The sequence below is a fragment of the Triticum aestivum genome, chromosome 1D, assembly GCF_018294505.1.
Source record: "Triticum aestivum cultivar Chinese Spring chromosome 1D, IWGSC CS RefSeq v2.1, whole genome shotgun sequence".
NCBI classification, from domain to species: domain Eukaryota; kingdom Viridiplantae; phylum Streptophyta; class Magnoliopsida; order Poales; family Poaceae; genus Triticum; species Triticum aestivum.
In genome coordinates, this window is record NC_057796.1 from 471609361 (window position 1) to 471629723 (window position 20363).

General features: G+C 42.6%; 2 pseudogenes; one reads left to right on the forward strand and one right to left on the reverse strand.

The window, feature by feature from the left end:
* Positions 1-12225: 12225 nt before the first annotated feature.
* On the reverse strand, positions 12226-16726 carry LOC123160943 (amidase 1-like; annotated as a pseudogene).
* An 899-nt stretch (positions 16727-17625) lies between these two features.
* Positions 17626-18898, forward strand: LOC123160953 (zinc finger protein ENHYDROUS-like; annotated as a pseudogene).
* The last annotated feature ends 1465 nt before the right edge of the window (positions 18899-20363 follow it).

Consider the following 20363-nt stretch of genomic DNA (forward strand, 5'->3'; position numbering starts at 1 on the left):
GGGAAGACAGTTGGCGGCGACATGCGAGCGCAGGTTGCAGCGGCCGAGGTGGAGATCGAAGAGATGTCTCCAATGGTAGTTGTTGTGGGCGGCGAGATCAAGAACTATGGGGATGTAGGGGCTTACGTAGGAGATTGTGTCAGCAAGAGATATTGGTGCGGCGAGGATGGGTGCAGGGTAGTTTTGTGGAGCTATGGTGAGGGCCGAGAGAGAAGCGGCCGCGGCGTTGGCAGCCTTGGCGATGAGTGCGGCCCGGCGCTCGAAGTAGCCGGGCGGCGGCGGCGGTGATGGCGTTGGCGGCGCCATACCCTAAACCCTAGGACCGGTATCTGATACCATGAAAGCTGAATAAAACTGTTGCTTGTTGATGATTTGATGCGGCATACAAGAGTATATAAGAGGGTACAAACCAACTTGAGGTAGAGGTATAAAACTGACTTGACTAGAAGTCGTATACCATAATGACAGTCCCCCTCCCCAGGTTCGCCTGCTAGGACGGAGCACGTAGGCTCAGATCGCACAGCAGCCAGCCTCATGGCCATTCCTCGTTTCTTTTTCTTGCGATCGTAGTACGAGTAGTACCCAACAGCAGCCAGCCTCATGGATTTCGAGGTTTCTAGCCCTCCTTCCTTGGCCCCGGCAGAAAAGATCGTAGCCACCATGAGCAGGATTTTTACTTGCAATTATACAGAATTATAAAGTATTAATCACCGGCACTGCTTACTCCAGTAGCAAGTCAAGTACAAAACCTAGCTATTACGATCTGTTTGTTTACGCAAGGCACTTATGATGTACTGTAGTAAATGTTACTCCCTGCGTCCGTGTCGGTTGCGTGTGTGTGTTTCTAGGTCATCAATTTGACTGACTTAATATGTCACCAAGAGCTTATCTAGGTAGTTTCCAACCATATACTTTTAGTCGCACATGATACATATTTGATTAATCAAATTGCCGAACTAGAAACACGCACGCGCCCTATACTACTGGATGGAGGAAGTAGTAGCACACGATTTTCAGTAATAGACCGTAAGTTACACTTTGTAATTCAGAAACTAAAAAATTTAGGAAATGCAGAAAATGTTTTGGAGAATGTTACACCTATCGAATTTGAAGGAAGACAGAGAATTTATATAGTTGTCTTCTTTGAATATGAGATGATGTCTACTAAAACATGATTAACTAATAAACTACATAAATCTTTATGAACTCGTCTGTTTAATTCGATGATTAATTTTATGCTTTTGTAGCGATGCTGTAAAATCGTTATCTCAAAGGCACGTTGATAGCCCCTCCCCATAGAATATTTCAAATTAGACCTCTAACATATGAGTGGATAGAAAATATGTATAATGAATATTGATGTTTATATGAAGGGGCCCCAGTTTTTGGTTTCGCCTGGGACCCCAAAATCTCAGGACCGGCCCTGCTATCCATATAAATATCATGCGTGTAAGCGAGAAAGAACACCTCTAACCGATCCCCTAAAAGGGTCCAGAGGAGTAAATATTTCATTTTAAGCAGCTAAACCGCACCTAGCAGATCCCTTATAAGGAGTAAATTAAGTGCCGCCTCACCCAACCCTCAAATATACTTGACTTTTCCATTTTAAGCGCCACTTCTCAAGATAATCCATCCCCCCCCCCCCCCCCTTTCCCCCGCGCCGGCCCTCTCCCCACTCGCACCAAAGCTTCGTTGGTACTCTCTTTGGTGACTACCCGCGGCCTCCGGCCCTACCCGCCCCACTCTGATCCGCCCATCGTTATCCACACGTGCCAAAATTGACACATATCTCAGCTCCAAGATACAGAGATTTCTCACACCGCACCGAAGCATCAAGAACTGAGAGGTTCATATTCATCCCCTAGATGATCTTGTCGAGTGGTCACCGTCGTGATTTGTTTGTCTGCCATAGGCATGCAAGTAAGTGTTGCTCTCGACTGCAACATTGTGATGTTTTGTCGAAAAGAGGGGAAGTTGCATGTCTGTCACTAGACACGTCCAATTTATTTCACAATAAATTGACTTGAGTTGCACACTAATTTTGAAAAAAATGAATATACATTTTATTGATAATTTTTTTATAAATAGGTGATGAGCAGCTAGGGTGATATTTATAAGGTGAGGAAAACAGGAAAAAAAAAAGGAGAACATAAAAGTTAATGAGAAAAAGAAAATAGAAAAAAGAAATAAAGAATACCAGAAAATATGCACTAGCCACGTACAATAAAACAGAAAACCCATTTTAAAAAGCCATGCTCTAAAGCCAAATATAATCACGCATATCTTTGGCAAAGCAACCCAACTATATAAGCTATGAGTATTTGTTTATTCGTCATCCGCCCAAAAGGAAAGTGCAAACTCCCTATAAGCCAACCAGGGCAAGACTGAGACCGGCCCATTTTAGTATACACAGGCACGCGGTTTTTTGTTTCTTTTATCTGTATTTCAGTTTTCTTCCTTTTTCTCTCTATTTTTCTTTTTTCTTTTAAATTTTTCTGCTTCTTTTTTGATTTTATTTCCTTTTTCTTTTTTAAAAAATGATCTTGTTTTTTTATGTTCAGAAATTTCAAAAGATGTTTGTTTTCTTAAAATGTTAAAATCATAAATTCAAAAATTATTACGAGAATTTCAAAAACTACTCAAGTTTTTCAAAAATTGTTCAGAATGTCAAAAGATGTCCCATTTACAAATTTTCCTTGCAAACTCAAAAAAAGTTCGCATTTTCAGAAAATGTTTGGAATTTCAGGAAATTCTTTTCAAATAACGTTAAGGATTCCAAAATTTCTACAATTTTTCCAAAAAAATCAAAATATTTTCGAAACTTACAAATATCACGTTTAGACATTTTATTCTTGTTTTCCAAATAATATTCACAATTATTTTTAAAAATGATCGAAATTCCAAATTTTGTTCTTGTCTTTGTAAAACGGTTTTGGAATTTCAATTTTGTTCACATTTTTGCAAATAATTTTCTGTGCTTTCCAAAGTGTGTTCAAAGTAATTCAAAAATTAAAATGCTACAGTACATATGCGTGCTACAATGAATACCCCGCTACCCGTGAGCACTTAAAAATTTCGCGGTGCAGCAAGTCAACAACAAGGTCAACTATGGTGGCTACTTTTTTTGCGGGAAAACTATGGTGGCTACTAGCATGCCTGGTGTACAGGGAGTTTGAGGGTTTGATTCCTGTGCTTTTTGGGAATTTTTTGCATTCGGTGTTTACCAGTGGGGCGGCCCAGTCGTTATCACCAATGCGTTCCACGCGCTATTGGACGCCATGAGCGTCTAGGATAACGGCAGCCGACTGAGTAAGTCTCAGTCGACAAGAGCATTAGACAAACCATTTATCAGCCGCTAGGGTTCGATTCCTCGCGACAGCGATGCTTTTTGGGAATCTTTGCATTCGGTTTTTACAAGTGGGCCGACCAAGTCGTCGTAGCTTGTGCATTCTGTAGGACCGAAGTATGTCTACTAGAGGGGGTGAATGGGAGTTTTAAATTTTCTTTGGAAAAACTTGAAACCCTCAGAACCCAGCAGCGGAATGAAAGAAAATTAAGCAACAGCGAAGTAAAACTAAGTACCGAAGGAAAACTAGACTAAGCATCATAACAGATTACGTGAGCTAAATGCATTGAAGGTAAACAGGGTAAGAGAAAAGACCAGTGATGCTTGAAGGCGACAAAGGATTTGTTTGACCAGTTCGTCCTTCTGCACAAGGACTACGTATGGTTGGAGGGGCTGTAACTGAACACGGAAGATAAACTCTCTTCACCCTATTCTCCTCGACAATCGTTTCGTCAACCGATGCCGATCACTCGTGGTAGATAATTAGAGGCTATCTTCGAACATTTACAGACTTCTTCGAGAACCACAATCACTCTTGGTCTCTGAAGAAATTGACACCTAACCGTCTAGAGAGTTTGCAGCTCTCAAGAGTAATAGGCGGAGCGTACTAAACTTAGATTCCAGTGATGCTGAACCACTATCGAATTCTTCGGCTCTAGGGGTTTTCTCTCGGTGGATTTTAAACTCAAATCGCTCAGAGAGTGGGTTTCTTAAAAATCTTCTCAGAATCAAACGGAGCAGCCACCGGACAAAGCCAATGGCCAGTCGACGCGTTCACAACGGTCGGATTTTTTAAGCAACGATAACATTACTTGAGGAACAAGTAATGCTAACTCATCGGTCCGAGACAAATCTCTTGCAGCGAAGAAGATCACACTCTCTTGCTAGCAAGTATTTGCTCGGAACACAAAGAGATTTCCCTCACAGCTTTCATAGGTTTGGGTTTAGCATCAGAGAATCAAAGCTACGAATGCTACACCCCTCTTAATAGTACGGTGGTCCTAATGACTCAATGAAAGAAGAAGAAGAATAACGAAACAAATGCTACGTCTTTACTTCGTCTTCATTCTTCCTCGAGCGCAGTCATGTTCTTCGGACTCGGACAGGCACCGGACCAATTGCTTGAACTTCAGCAATTTTTAGGGGTCACTCTTGTTAGCTTTTATCTTCGGTGATAATCTTTGCTGCCACGCAGGGAGGTTATCTTCGTCGTTTGCAACAAACTCCTCGATACATCAGGGACCTATTAGTCTGTGTGCACTAGCAAACACATAATTCACATACTGTTTATGTCAACAAACTCCAAAACACAAGGGGCCGATTATTGCACCAACAATCTCTCCCTTTTTGGACGGTTGTTGACAAAACAGATAATCATCGAAGTGAAAATAGATAAGTGAAATGAAAATATGAACAAGAGTGAACTTGCGTTACTTGTCTCGATGATGAAATATACCCCCCCCCCCTAGATGTATGTAGGGTTTATGATATTCGACAATATGCACTGCAATTCATGAACTTATTTGGAGGATTTTCAATCAATCGAGGTGATGATTCGCACTGATGAAATAATCCAACGAGAATATAGTGCAATCATACAAGACTTCTGTTAATAATTTCACCTGCAAAACAAAATGCTTCGAGAGGAAATAGTGCAGCAGGCGGGTTACTAATATTACAGCCCATCAGAAGTTTTACATCAGAGCACAAGGTGAGACATAAAAGTCTTTGAGGCGAACATCGCAAAAGTCTCAACACCGTACTATTAAAACTATTGTCAAAAAGGTGACAAAACAGAGCATGGCCCGAATTGAAGAGATTCTTCGGTTTTGTTAACTAGTGTAAAAAACAAAGCAGATCTATCGAAACTCTCGATGTAATTCTCCCCCTTTTTGTTAACTAGTGTCAAAAAGTTGACAAATGACACGAGTGCGAAAATATGTGAATATGATTCACTCTGAGGCATGGCCCGAAGAACTGTCCGAAGAAATTTCTGATTCGGGGGTGGCCGGAATATCTTCGTCGTCAGCAGCAGCAACAGATCCTTCAAGAAGTTTCAAATGCTTGATTATTTTGTTCAAAAAGTAGAGTTGGAGTAGCACCAATTGAAGAGAAGGTTGTCCAACATCATCTGAGATGGTTTGGGCATATTCAGTGTAGGCCTTCAGAAGCGCTAGTGCATAGCAGACGACTAAAGCGTGCCGATAATGTCAAGAGAGGTCGAGGTAGACCGAACTTAACATGGAACAAATCCGTAAAGAGGGCTATGAAGGACTGGAGTATCACAAGAGATCTAGCCATGGGCAGGGGTGCGTGAAAATGTGCTATCCATATGACAGAACCATGAGTTGGTTGCTAGATATTATGGATTTAACCACTAGCCTACACCAACTTGTTTGGCACTAAAGGCTTTGTTGTTGGTCAGCATTTTTTTCTATACACATTTAACATTGTTCAAAAGTTTGATCAACATTTTTCAAATACTTGTTCAACAATTTTTTCAAATGCTTGATTAACTTGATTATTTTTTAGTAAGTGATCGACATTTTTTGTATACACGTTCACCATTGTCCAAACGCTTGTTCAATAATTTTCAAATACTTGTTCAACATTTTTCAAACTTATTAAAAAAATTAAAATACTTGTTCAACAGTTTTTAAATACTCATTCTACATCTTTTTTAAATGTTTGATTAACATTTTTATATACTTGATCAATAAATTTCATCATTTTTATGGTCAATGTTTTTTGTATACACATTCAAAAAAATTCAATGCATGATTAACATTTTAAAAAATATTATGTGAAGCAAAATTTGGTAATATATATGTTTAGAATATTTAAAAGTGTAAGCAAAACTAAAAAGTGAAATTAAAAAACGAAATTAAAACATGAAGAAAAACAGAAATGAAAACGACGCAGTGTACCTACCGCGAAATGTTGCGGCCCATATACTCGCGCGGAGCAGCGCCCGCTATCGCTTGAAGGGAATAGTTCCTCACGAAGCAACTAGGCTGGCCCGTTTCCTGTTTTTTTTGCTTCACTCGCCGGTGACGCATGAACCGTTCAGTGACTCGCTATTTTCTGCTCGTGATCATTTCTTTTCATTTTTCTTCTTCTCTTTTTGGTTTCTTTTTTTCGCTTACTTTATCTGTTTTTTAGGTTTTCTTTGTTTTTATCGGTTATCTTCGTTTCTTTATCTTTTTTTCTTTTCTTCATATTTTCATTGTTTTTGGGTGTTTTGCTGATTTCTCCTTTTCTTTCTTATTTCTTTGTTTCTTTCACAGTTTTCATTATTTATTTCTCTTCATTTTTCTTCGGTTTTGTTTCTTTCTCGTTATAGTGGGTTCTTTTCTATCTTTTTCTGTTTTGTTTTTTCTTCTTTTCTATCTTTTTTGGGTTTCATGATTTTTTCTTTTTTATCTGTTCCTTTCAGCCTTCATTTTACATTATTTGTATATCTCAATAACATTTTTCAATACAAGTACAACGTTGTTTCTACAAACATATTAAATATTTTTCAAAAGCTTGATTTACAGTTTTAAAATACAATTATAATAATTTCTGAATACATGGTCAACATTTCTTATAGACATTTTAAAAAATTTGAAATGCTTGATTAAGACTTTTCAAATATAAGATTAATATTTCTTGAGAACATGGTCAACGCTTTTTTATACACATTTAACATTTTTCAAAAGCAAAATTAATATTTTTTGAATGTATGGCCACCATTTTTTGTATATACATTTAATGTTTTTCAAGTACTTTATTAACATTCTTTTATAACAATAATAAGAAATTAACATTTTTAATACAGGGTCAACAACTTTTCTATATGCATTTAATATTTTCTAAATGCTTGACTAATAATTTGTAAATGCTTGACCAATATTTTTCTATACACATTTAACATTTTTTAAATGTTGATTAACTTTTTTGAAATATTTTTTTATTTTTTAATTCTTGATTAAGATATTTTAAATACATGATTACCTTTTCACATATATTGTATATTTTTAATACACATGAAGTACATTTTCTCTATACACATTTAACATTTTAAAAATACGTGTTTAACACTTTTTAAAATGTTTTACGTGAAGTGCTTTTGTAATATATTTATGTAAACTATCTGGAAGTACAAAACTAAGTAAATAAAATAATATATATGGAGTAAAAATTAAAAAATAACAAAGAAACTTGGTTGTGGCCTTCCACGCGTCTGGGCCGCACATTTAGCGCTCCCCTAATGCGAGGCTTCCCTACGTCACGGCAACTAACGAAGTAGTACTCCTTTGGGAGCCCCCACAAAGGGCCATCTAAGGTGCGCTGAGAGCCCACCACTTCAACGCCCTTAGCTGTTGTCACGTGTCGCGCTTTGGGCGCTTCCTTTAATTTTTTTATCGCACGTGTTTTTAGCTCTTTAGATGGTTTTTTCTGTTTTTTCAGTTTTTTCAGTTTTACATCGGTCTTTCTTAGCTTCTGGAAAAAATAAAAAAAATGTTTTTTTGCATCAAAAAACGTCTTGTTTTTTGTTTCTGCGAGAGGCATAGCTGTGCCTCCCAGAAATGAAAAAAACAAGTTTTTTTATTTCCGCGAGAGGCATGAATTTGGTTAAGCAACAGGCACGCCTCTTGAAAACGGTAGAAAACACGTTTTTTTTTTGAACCGCGAGAGGCACGGTGGTGGCTCTCGGAAACGAAAAAAGCATTTTCTCCTTTTGCTTGCGCGAGAAGCATCGATTTAGTTATCGTGTAGACACTGATTTGCTTCCGCGAGAGGCACGGTCGTGCCTTTCGGAAACAAAAAAAACACATGTATTTCCTTCCGTGAGAGGCACGAGTTTACTTTTCGTGGAGGCATGGATTTGCTTCCACGGGAGGCATAATCGTGCCACTTTCGAAAAGAAAAAAGCATGCTTCTGGTCCTTTTTTTTCATGAAAAAGGTTTGTCAAAACTTATCAACATGGGATCTAATTGGAAGATCTCGACACGAGGAATCCAACGATAAAATAGTTCGAGATTTGGATGCAAGGTTAAGAGATAAAACGTTTTGAATAAATGGATCTACGAAACAAAATGGAAAAACTTCCAGGTTGCGACAGGTGGCACACATGCAATACACGACATGTCGCAACTTAAGGAGGTGGGAGTGACCTTTGCAAAGACTACTCCTTAATTAGTGATTTCGCCTTGTAAGGGTGGGGCGTCCCTATTCCTCGCTTTCAGCGAGACAGGAGCAAACCTCTCACATCGGAGGAGCTCGACATGGGGGGCGGCCCAATCGGGTAGGAAGCTCCAGCCCCCTTTTCCTATTTTCCTTTTCTTTCTGTCCTCTGTTTTCTGTTTTCGTTTTATTGTTTACTTTAATTTATACTTTAAATATATATATATATATATATATATATATATATATATATATATAAGAATATTGGCTTTTTTGAATAAGTACTAAAAACTGTTGAACAAATATTTGAAAAATGTTGAATAAGTTTTAAAAAAATGTATAACAAGAATTTGAAAAATGTTGAACAATTTATTGATTTATTATGAAAAATTATTTAAAATGTTGAACAACTATTTAAAAATATTGAATGAGTATATGAAAAATGTTGAACAAGTATTTGAAAATGTAGAGTAAGTATTACATAAGTTGAACAAGTATTTGAAAAAATATTGAATAATTATTAAAAAATGTTGAATGAGTATATGTAAATGTTGAGTACGTATTTAAAATATTGAACAATTATTTGAATAATGTTGAATAAGTATTAAAAAATGTTGAAGGATTATTTAAAAAATGTTGAACAAGTACTTGAAAAATATTGATTAAGTATTTGAAGAATGTTGAACGAATATTTGTAAAAATGTTGAACAATTATTTTTTTAATGTTAATCAAGCATTTGGAGAAAAAAAATTTAACAAGTGTTTGAAAAATGAGTAAGTATTTGAAAAATGTTAATGTGTATAAAAAATTGTTGAGCATTTATTGAAAAAACTACCAATCTTTTCATTTAAAAACTATTAATCAATCATTTAAAGAAAAAAGTTTGGAATGTATAAAACAAATGTTGTCCATGTATTAAAAAATATTAATCTTGTTTTTGGATAATATTAATGAAGCATTTAAAAAGAATGTTAAAAATTATGTATAGAAAAGTGCTGATTATGTATTACAAAATTGTCTATTTGTATTGAAAAAAAGTTAGACGTGTATTGGTAAATGTTTTTGTCATATACAAAAAATATAGAATAATAATCAAAAGAACAAAGGAAACCGGAAAAATAACGAAAATAAACAAAAGAAAATGAAACTGAAAAAACAATGAAGAAAAAAATGCAAAAAAGAATGAATGAAAAAATGGAGAAGAAAAAGAAAAGAAACAAAAGAAAACAAAAATGAAAAAAAAGGCTTGAATCAACTCAATTAGGACGCGCTCCTGCAACTATGGACGTATTGGGGCTGGGTGGGGGTGGCTAGCAGCGCACGCGCTGTCTCTCGTTTTCTTAGGTATTTTTATTTGCTACCCTCGCCCGTGGCCCAATACGACGCACGGGAAGAGAAGCTTCAGCGAGACATTCCCCACGCGATCGCTTAATGCGATAAATAGGGTTCGCGGTAAGGGAGAGGGGCAAATCCTATTTGACGCTTGACGCTTGTTAGCGTCAGAATGTTGTGCTTTCGCTGAGGGAGCCATCGGTTGGGCCGGCCCATGTACGGAATTAGCGTTTACCGTTCGGTGCATTCGCTGCCGCTTCCTTCTCTACTAGTAGAATGCCCGTGCTTTGCTACGGGTTATAATGTAGTTAAATAGATCAAACAAATAATTAAAGTTGTCTCCAAGGTGACCTTCAAATCCAAACCATATGAGGAGGAAATATGATTGTCCGAACTATTTGTCATGTTATTTTTAACATATGGCCCCAACATAAAAACCCCACCTAAGAGCATCTCAAATAGATAATGTAGATGCAAAAATAACTAACGTTTGCATCTTTGAAGCCCTAAAACCCTTCTTCTCCAACAATGATGTAGATGCAAAAAAATTGACATATCCAACTTGGATACCTCGGGGATGTAAAATACAACGCCTCACGATGTAAATATATATCTCTACCGACAGATGATGTAAAACTGGCGACCGCGCGCCAACTGCCCAACCGCTTTCATTTTTCTTCCGCCCGCCCACGAGCCGCTTGCCCATCGACCACCGCCCGGGCCATGGCCGACTCCAACGACCCTGTCGACTCCTTCGCCGTAGCCGCCGCTAGCCTGACCCACCCTGCCGCGCCACCGTAGCCGCCGAGAAGGCGCCAATTTTTTCCTCTCCCTGCAAAAATGGTGGACATAAAACCAAGGAGAAAAACACCACAAAAAAATCCATGCTTTCCTAATCTACCCCTCACCACGCTTTCCTAATGTATCTATCTAGTCAAATCAATCTATCAATCTATATTCAAAACAGATCTTTCCCTCGCACGCTTTCCTCCATTGTTTGCATTGCTACAGGCTACAATGCACATAATAGATCAAACAAATAATTAAAGTCGTCTTCAAGGTCACCTCCAAATCCAAACCATATGGAAAGGAAGTGTGATTGTCCGAACTATCCGTCATGTTATTTTAACTTACGGTCCCAACATAAAAACCCCACCTAAGAGCATCTCCAATAGATGATGTAGATGTAAAAATAACTAACTTTTACATCTTCGAAGCCCTAAAACCCTTCTCCAACAATGATGTAGATGCAAAAAAAATTGACATCTCCGCCTCTTGGAGATGTAAAATACAACACCTCGCGATGTAAATATACATCTCTTACCTACAGGAGATGTAAAACTGGTGGCTGCGCGCCAACTGCCCAACCGCTTTCATTTTCCTTCCTTCCGCCCACGCGCCGCCTGCCCATCGACCACCGCCCGGGCCATCGCCGACCCCAACGACCCTGCCAACTCCTCTGCCGCAGCCGCCGTTCGCCCGACCCACCCTGCCGCGCCAACGTAGCCGCCGTGGAGCCGCTGATTTGAGTCCCTCCCCCAGCACTTCCGCCGCCGCGACACTCGCCCACCGCACCACGCCGACGCCCCGCTGTTAAATCCGGCCGCGCCAACGTAGCCGTCGTGGAGCCGCTGATTTGAGTCCCTCCCCCAGCACTTCCGCCGCCCGACACTCGCCCACCGCACCACGCCGACGCCCCGCTGTTAAATCCGGCCGCTCCACCGCCCCGCCGAGGAGCCGCTGATTTGAGTACCTCCCCCCGCATTTACACCGCCGCGACACTCGCCCACCGCACCACGCCGACGCCCCGCTGCTAAATCCGGCCGCTCCACTGCCCCCGCCGCCGGTTCCGCCGCTGCTCTACCGCCGCCCGCCTCCAAATCGGCCGAATTGGCCAAGATCATTCTTCTAAGCAATGTGACAAAATGTCAATGATCTTCATCAAGTCGATAGATGCTTGCTTGCTATAGAACTTTATCGAAGAGAAACATGTAAGAACTTGTTAGGAAGGGAAATATATAATATGGCGACAAATATGCCCACGTTTTGCCATGGAATAACAAAAAAAATCATACATGTGAAAATTGTTCTTATTAGGAAATCACACTCGAGCATGTATGTGCATAGTATGTGTTCTTGTGTTGTGTGAAGTATTTCGGTTTGTACTGCCTCCGTCTGCTAGCTTGCAAAAAGGTCTTACATTGTGGGATGAAGCGAGTATTAATCAACGGTCTTAATTCGTTTGCATGATGGTCAAAATCTACTTACTACACACTCTGTCAGCTCTGCTCTTCACGGTATATATTACATATGTTCAGACAAAATCATACAACCTCCTCTACTGGAGCACATTCAACAATATATGACCGAATTAGGCTAACTTGACGAGCCCCAGGCTGTGGCGGCCTCATCTTGGAGCCCCTCCTGGAGCTCCTGGGCAACGGCAGCAAGGAACGGTCGGCACCATGCCGGGCGAGTAGCGACACTGACACCGGGATACCGCAACGGGTGCCCAGCGGGATGCTGGCCTGGCAGAACCCCGACAGGCCGGCGATTGACAGCAGGGAGAAGGCCCTCGCCCGGAAGTTCTCCAGCAGCGCTGCATCCATGCCCAGCTTCGCTGGCGCACCAGGGACCGTAGGGATCGCCAGGATACCATCCTCCTATAGACCCAGATTCATTTAGCAGAAATTAGCAATGATCAACTCCTACCTGTTGCCTGCAGGTTCAGTAAATGCATGCTGCAATGGTATTACGATTTTTTGAACTGTTGATTGTTGAATTTACATTGAGGAGAGTGGCAAGTGCAGACTTGAAATCGGTCCTGACGGCGTGAAGATCATCCATGGCAGATTCATCCGTCTTTCTTGTCCTTTGCATTCGAGGAATGGGATCTGCCTTGTGGAAACAAAAGCTATTTGTTCGAGTCAAGCAAGCGGACAGTCAGCTAAGAATACTGGAAGAGAACTCTCTAGCCCTGCACTTAAACTAGACTAGAAATCCGGAAAAACACTAGTTTTGGCCCATAGCGAAATAGAGTTTTTCTTCTTCGCGGACTCCCCATGCTTGGCGCCATAGGCTTTAGGACTTTTGGCACTAGGGAATCATACTTTGATCAGATCCGTGGTCCGACGCAATGGCCTCCTGCACTCGCTCTCGGATGCCAGGCCCGAGGTTGGGCTTCACCATGTTTACCCACTCCGTGTGGTTTGCTTTGATTTCAGACCTGAAAAACATGTGGTACATCTTCACAAATTTAATCTCGTCCATGTGCATACATACAATTCATACTCTGTAGCCGACGCTTAATGCACGATTTTCAGCCAACACTTAATCCAGCCGGTGTGCTACGCTTGCGCATGTCCATGCATGGTTGGATCCATGCCATCGTGCAAGAATCGGCTGGACAACGTCGTCCGTGTAGAAACACTCCATACAATTTGGAGTAAACTCTGGCATTTCCATTACAGAGATGATCGAGTTCATCTGACTGTGGAATTATGAAGACGACATGGGTACAATTAAGGGGCACACAAATTTATGATATATGTGGTTGTGTTTAGTGTGAGTAAGTAGGTATGTAAACAACTGACAGTAAAGCAACATACCTTTAAGGGACACGCATGGCACATGAGATGACACACAGAGAGGGCACACAAGATGATGATGCTTCGACCACAGACAAGTCGGTCATGAAGTTGCCGATGCTCGGAACGTTGCTGGAGACGAAATCAACAATGTTGCCATTGTTCACCACTGCATCATCTGCCAGTCAGTCAGCAAACACACCTCACAAGGTTCCGAGACTCGTATATGTAAGTTGCCCAGCCCAGCCCTGCTCTGCTCTACTTTGCATCAAGGGATACCAAGGATGGATGAGTTCGAGTTCATGGTAGATACTTACTTCCGAATACCTTGGCAACTGAAGCGTTGAGGATTTTGTAGGTGGGTTCTTCCACGGAGCCCAAAATCTTGAAACAGTCTGCAGGAATGATGACACGGCTTGGTCGTCGCAGCTGGCCATCGAAGGCGTCGGCAGGTACAGGTGGCAGCAACACGTCAGTGACACGGGACAATATAGCCAGATCTCTGGCAAACCACCCTGTAAGCAAAAACACAATCAGACGCTCAAATACAACTGAATGAACACTTGAACAAATGAATAATTTTGTCTGCTAAACACTGACAGTAGCAGTGCACGGCTAGACTGAAATTACCGATGGTGTCGAACATCTGCTCCATGGGGACAACACTCTCGGTGGAGACCAGTCCATGTGAAGGGCGGAGGCCGAAGATGCTGCAGTAGGCGGCGGGCACCCAGACGCTGCCGCCAGTGTCGGTGCCGAGTGCAAAGTCAGCGAAGCTGGCGGTGACGGCGGCGGCCGAGCCGAGCCATCAGGGACGCGGCCGGGAGCTTAGGGGTTGAGGGAGTGCCGTAGTGCGCGTTCTCGCCGTTGATGTTGTAGGCCATCTCGTCCATCACGTTCTTGCCCACGCCCATGGCGCCGGCGGCGAGCGCGCCAGCAAGGCGGCCGCCGTGGCGCTCGCCGGCGCGTGCGTCCGGGCCCAGTCCGGGGTCCCGAACCCACAAACGCGGCTGGCGATGTCGAAGCTGCAATCTGTTAGATAATAACCAGAAAATAAATGAGACAAAGAGACACGGATTTTTACGTGAAAACCTTGCAGGAGAAAACCACGGACGCACAAAGGCGCAATCACTATGAGGAGGAGTATTACAAGCACGAGACGACAAACCGTCTTAGGTGCGACTACATGGAGTATATATGAGGGGCAACACATAGGAGTCCTTGTAGGACAAGTAAACGAGTTGTACTCGTACGCGTCGGTACCAACGCAAAGGCCCACACTGTTTGTACTACATCTAGTCCAATACGGTATAATTTGGATCACAATTTAACAATCTCCACCTTGATCCAAATTCCCTCCAGTAGTCGAAGAAAGTGAATAACTCCATCCAAATCAGCATAAACACCTCGTGCATCAAAGTCCATAGGATTAGTGAGAAATACCAACTAAGCCTGAGCAAAGCTCAAACTTATTGGTCGGAACTAGCTTTGTCATCATATCAGCAGGATTATCATGAGTACTTATCTTGCATACCTTCAAATTGCCTTCAGCAACAACATCTCGAATATAGTGAAATCTACATCAATGTGCTTCGTTCTCTCATGATACATTGGATTCTTTGTAAGATATATTGCACTTTGACTGTCAGAAATATGGTAGGGCAAGATGAATCTCCACAAAGCTCAGAATACAAACCTTTCAACCAGATAGCTTCTTTGCATGCCTCAGAAATAGCCATATACTCGGCATCAGTAGTGGAACAAGCCACAATAGATTGCAAAGTTGCTCTCCAACTCACAGCACAACCACCAATGGTGAAAACATAACCTGTGAGTGATCTTCTCTTATCCAAATCACCAGCAAAATCAGAATCAACAAAGCCAACAAGTCCATCTCCAGATTTCCCAAACTGTAAATAAGCATTAGAAGTACCTCGCAGGTATCTGAAAATCCACTGAACTGCTTTCCAATGCTCTTTTCCAGGATTAGCCATGTATCTACTGACAACACTCAGTGCATATGATAAATCCGGACGAGAACAAACCATGGCATACATAAGTGAACTAACTGCACTCGAATAGGGAACTCTAGACATGTACTCAATATCTGCATCTGACTTAGAACATAAAGCTGATGATAATTTGAAGTGTGCAGCTAACGGAGTACTCACCGGCTTGGCATTATGCATATTAAAACGACGAAGAACTTTATCAATATATCCCTTCTGACTGAGATACACTTTTCCAGATGGTCTATCTCTGGATATTTCCATGCCAAATATTTTCTTTGTTGCACCCAAATCCTTCATCTCAAATTCATTACTCAATTGCTTCTTTAGTTCATTAATCTCTGATATACTCTTTGCAGCAATAAGCATATCATCAACATAAAGGAGCAAATAAATAGTTGAACCATTGAAAGTTTTCAAATAAACACAACTATCATAATTAGACCTTTTGAAACCTTGAAAGAGCATAAAGGTGTCAAATCTCTTGTACCACTGTCTCGGGGATTGCTTCAATCCATAAAGAGATTTCTTTAACTTACAGACAAGCTTTTCTTTTCCAGGAATAACAAAACCTTCAGGTTGTTCTATATAAATATCCTCTTCTAATTCTCCATGTAAGAATGCAGTTTTAACATCCAATTGCTCAAGCTCAAAATCATTCATGGCAACAATACTGAGTAAAGTGCGAATAGAACTATGCTTCACAACAGGAGAAAAGACTTCGTTATAGTCAATACCTGGAATTTGACTGTAACCTTTAGCAACTAACCTTGCTTTATATCCTGTCTCATCATTAGGAGAAACACCTTCTTTCGTCTTGAAAACCCACTTGCAACGAATAAGTTTCTTCTCTCTAGGTAATTTTACTAAATCCCAAGTGCCATTCTTTTCAAGTGATTCCATCTCATCATGCATAGCAGTCATCCACTTATTACTATCACCAGAAATAATAGCCTCGGAATATGAAGAAGGCTCAACATTACCTTCAATTTCTTCTGCAACAGATAAAGCAAAAGAAACAATATTGCACTCTTCAATTAACCTGTCAGGTTTATTAATACCTCGCCTAACTCTGTCACGTGCAAGATTCCAACTGGGTGGAACAATAGGCAACGTTAGCAGAATTGTCACCTTGTTTGTTACCTTTTCTCTTTTCCTTGTTCTGCAACTTGAAACACTCTGAGATGTCATGCCCGTCTCTCTTGCAATACCTGCAATACTTCTTGTCTCTGGATTGCGACCGACCCCTATAGCTGTTTTTACTTTTGCCTCTGTTTCCATTATTGGAGTTCTTCTCCTTTGTCCTGCCACGAACAGATAATCCCTCGGCTTGGGATGAACTCGAACCATCATGAGGCACCATTAATTTCATCTTCTCCTTAGAGTTCAAAGCTTCATAAACTTCATTAAGTGTGAGAGTATCACGACTGTATAATATGGTGTCTCTAAAATTGGTATAAGAACTTGGCAGTGAACAAAGTAACATTAAAGCAGTATCTTCCTCTTCATACTTAACCTCCATTGCAGCTAGATCAGATATGATCTCTTTAAATTCTGAAATATGATTCAAAACATTACCTCCCTCGAGTAACCTGTGCAGGAATAATTTTTGCTTCAGATGCATCTTGCTGGTGAGATCTTTAGTCATGCAAATCCCTTCCAGCTTTAACCATAGAGCGACGGCAGTTTTCTCGCTCAAAACTTCCTGCAAAATATTATTATGCAAATGGAGTTGAATTTGTGACAAAGCCTTACAATCAATTCTTTTATCCTCATCAGTCCAGTCCTGAATTCTATTCTTCACAAAACTATCCAGTGCTTCATCATAGTCGGACTGTGCCAACAACGCCCACATCTTGACTTGCCATAGGGTAAACCTTGTGTCACGGTCCAGTAGCGGAAGATCGTACTTCATGGATGCCATGAGTCGATAAACTGTTCACAAAATAGTACAAGCCGATAGAAAATTCTCAAAGGAATTAATTTGCAGGGCAAAGAATCAGAAAAGTAGCACCTGATGATAGTCTCTCGGTGGACGTAACAGTTGATGGGAAAACCAATCTGATCTAGTACTCAACTAGTAGTAGTCTTCGTCACATACTAGTGCTGGTAGTACTAGTACTTGATTGTCTTCACGCCAAGGAAAAAAAAGGTAAAAGCACCCAAGTACCCTAACTTGCATGGAATGTGATGATTTAGTCCCAAACTTGCAAAATGTAACTCCATCATACCCCAACTTGCACTAGATGTGATGATTTAGTCCCCAACCTATCACAGCTTGACAAGTGGCAGCCAGGTGGCTTGACCGGTCTTCGTCCGCACTTTTGCAGGAAACACCCTGCCATCTTCTCTAATTAACCCGCAGTACTGGATGTTAAGGTGCAGCTAACTGCAGGAAACACCCTGCCGGGCCACAGCTACCGCCGGCGCCCGCGCCGCAGCAGCACGAGGAGCAAGGTAATGATGGTCAGCCCCCTCCCGTTGCTTTCTGGCCTATCTCTCTCTATTGCACCAGCTTTTAGCGCTTAACGTTAATCTTTTATTATCTGTGATCTGAATCTTGCTGCTGATTTGCTGAGACTCCTGTGCTTCATGCAGAGCGGGAGATCGGCGCTGCTGCGCCTGAGCCCGTCGTCCAGTACACGCCGCCGGAGCCGCTGATGCCGTCCCCGCCCTCGGTCAACGGCGCCAATGTCAGTGCCAGCACCAGCAGCGTCTGGGCCACGTCGCAGAGCCTCCTCGGCAGCATGTTCGCGCCGTCTTCCGTGGCCCAGGCGCCGCAGTACCCGGAGTGCGCACTGGCCGCCAAGCCCCCGTTGCTGTGCCTCGCGACCGACGCCGCGTCCGCCCAGTTCTCGGCCCCCGCGGCTGACAGTCAGCAGCAGCTCCCGCCGCCGTCGCCGTCCCCGTCCGCGCACATGTCCGCCATGGCGCTGCTTCAGAAGGCGGTGCAGATGGGCGCCACCTCGTCGAGCTCCTCGTTCCTGCGTGGGCTGGGCCTGGACATCTCGTCGTCGTCGCCGGCGTCGACGTCGTCAGGTCAGCATCAACAGCAGCAGCACCACCACTAGGAGCCCATGCAAATGCAGTTCCCGGAGGGGTCGCTGCAGCAATGGCCGCCGCGGTTGGAGCCCGAGCCAGCTCCGATGATGTCGGCCGGGCTGGGCCTCGGTTTACCATACGACTCTACCGGCGGTCCGATGGGGTTGCCGGAGCTCATGATGGGCCAGTCATCGCTGTTCAGTGCCAAGTCGGCCACGCTGGACTTCCTGGGGCTCGGGAAGAGCCCCACCGGCGCAACGACGAGCAGGGGCCTCCCCGTGTTCATGCAGCCCATGGGCGGCGCGGTCGGCATGGCCCGGACCGGCAGCGGCGCGGCGGAGACGTTCGGCTCCGGCCGGGATGCTCAGGCCAAGCCGTGAGAGGAACCCGAGCAGCTCGCCGATCCTGTGAAAGGACTGCTGGGCAGTAGTAACACGTAGCACAACAGCTGTAAAATGCTGCTTGTGTCTAATTAGCAGCAGCTAGTCGTCAGTCCTTCGCCGTTCTTTTGTTTCTTACTCCTAGGTTACAATCAAGTACGCAAGTTACTTTTGTTCCTTTAGGCTTCAGCTTAGTAGTACAAACGCCTGCCCTGCCCTCCCTGAAGCAAAGTTTCTTTTCAAGCTCATTCACAGATCAGTCCAGTGAGTATGCCCCAAGCTTAGTATTCACAGATCAGTGTGAGCCATGATAAGCATTCAAAGTATGCCCCAAGTGATTTTGGGCCTGCATGCATCGTCACCGGATAGGCACAATATTCTCCCCCAGCTTGCGATGGTTATGAATGCTGCTAACTTATGTGGGCGCCAGGTGCATGCATGGGTTGGTGACTCATGCTTTATGTAGGTTATCTCAGTCACCTTGGTCAGGTGTTGCATACTTTTGTGGAAGTAGTAGTAGTTGGGTGCATGACGAGCTCCATCAATGGTTTACGGCCGGCCTCATCTTTCAGATAATTGTGGCATCCTAAATTTTATAGTATTGTGGTGGAAATGCTGACTTAAAGAAGACGGCATCCTAAATTTCATAGTATTTCAGTTAACTGCACCTTAACATCTAGTACTGCGGGTTAATTAAAGAAGACGACAGGGTGTTTCCTGCAAAAGTGTTGACGAAGACTGGTCAAGCCACCTGGCTGCCACTTGTTGAGTTGTCATAGGCTGGGGACTAAATCATCAATCTAGTGCAAGTTGGGGTATGGTGGAGTTTCATTTTGCAAGTTTGGGACTAAATCATCACATTCCATGCAAGTTAGGGTACTTGGGGTGCTTTTACCTCGGAAAAAAAGTAGCAGCAGTGGTTGATTCCCTCGGGACTTGAAGTGGCTCTGTTCCTGGCGCTTTATACAGGAGCAAGGAGACCACGCTTCGTCTCGGCGGATCAGATCTCCAGTCGGACTCGGTGGATCACGGCTGCAGCGGGATAAAACGATCTGACTTCTGATGGATGGATCGCCAGGTCGCGTCGGCGGCGGCGGCACAGGAGGCTGCAACCCTAATCTCCAGATCTCAAAAATCTCGTATCTAAACCTCAGCTCTGTATACCACTTGTTAGATAATAACGAGAAAATAAACGAGACAAAGAGACACGGATTTTTACGTGGAAACCCTTGCGGGAGAAAACCACGGACGCACGAAGGCACAATCACTATGAGGAGGAGTATTACAAGCATGAGACGACAGACTATGTTAGGTACGACTACATGGAGTATATATGAGGGGCAACACATAGGAGTCCTTGTAGGACAAGTAAACGAGTTGTACTCGTACGCGTCGGTACCAACGCAAAGGCCCACACTGTTTGTACTACGTCTAGTCCAATACGGTATAATTTGGATCACAATTTAACACAATCGACCAGCCAGTCGGTCAGTGAG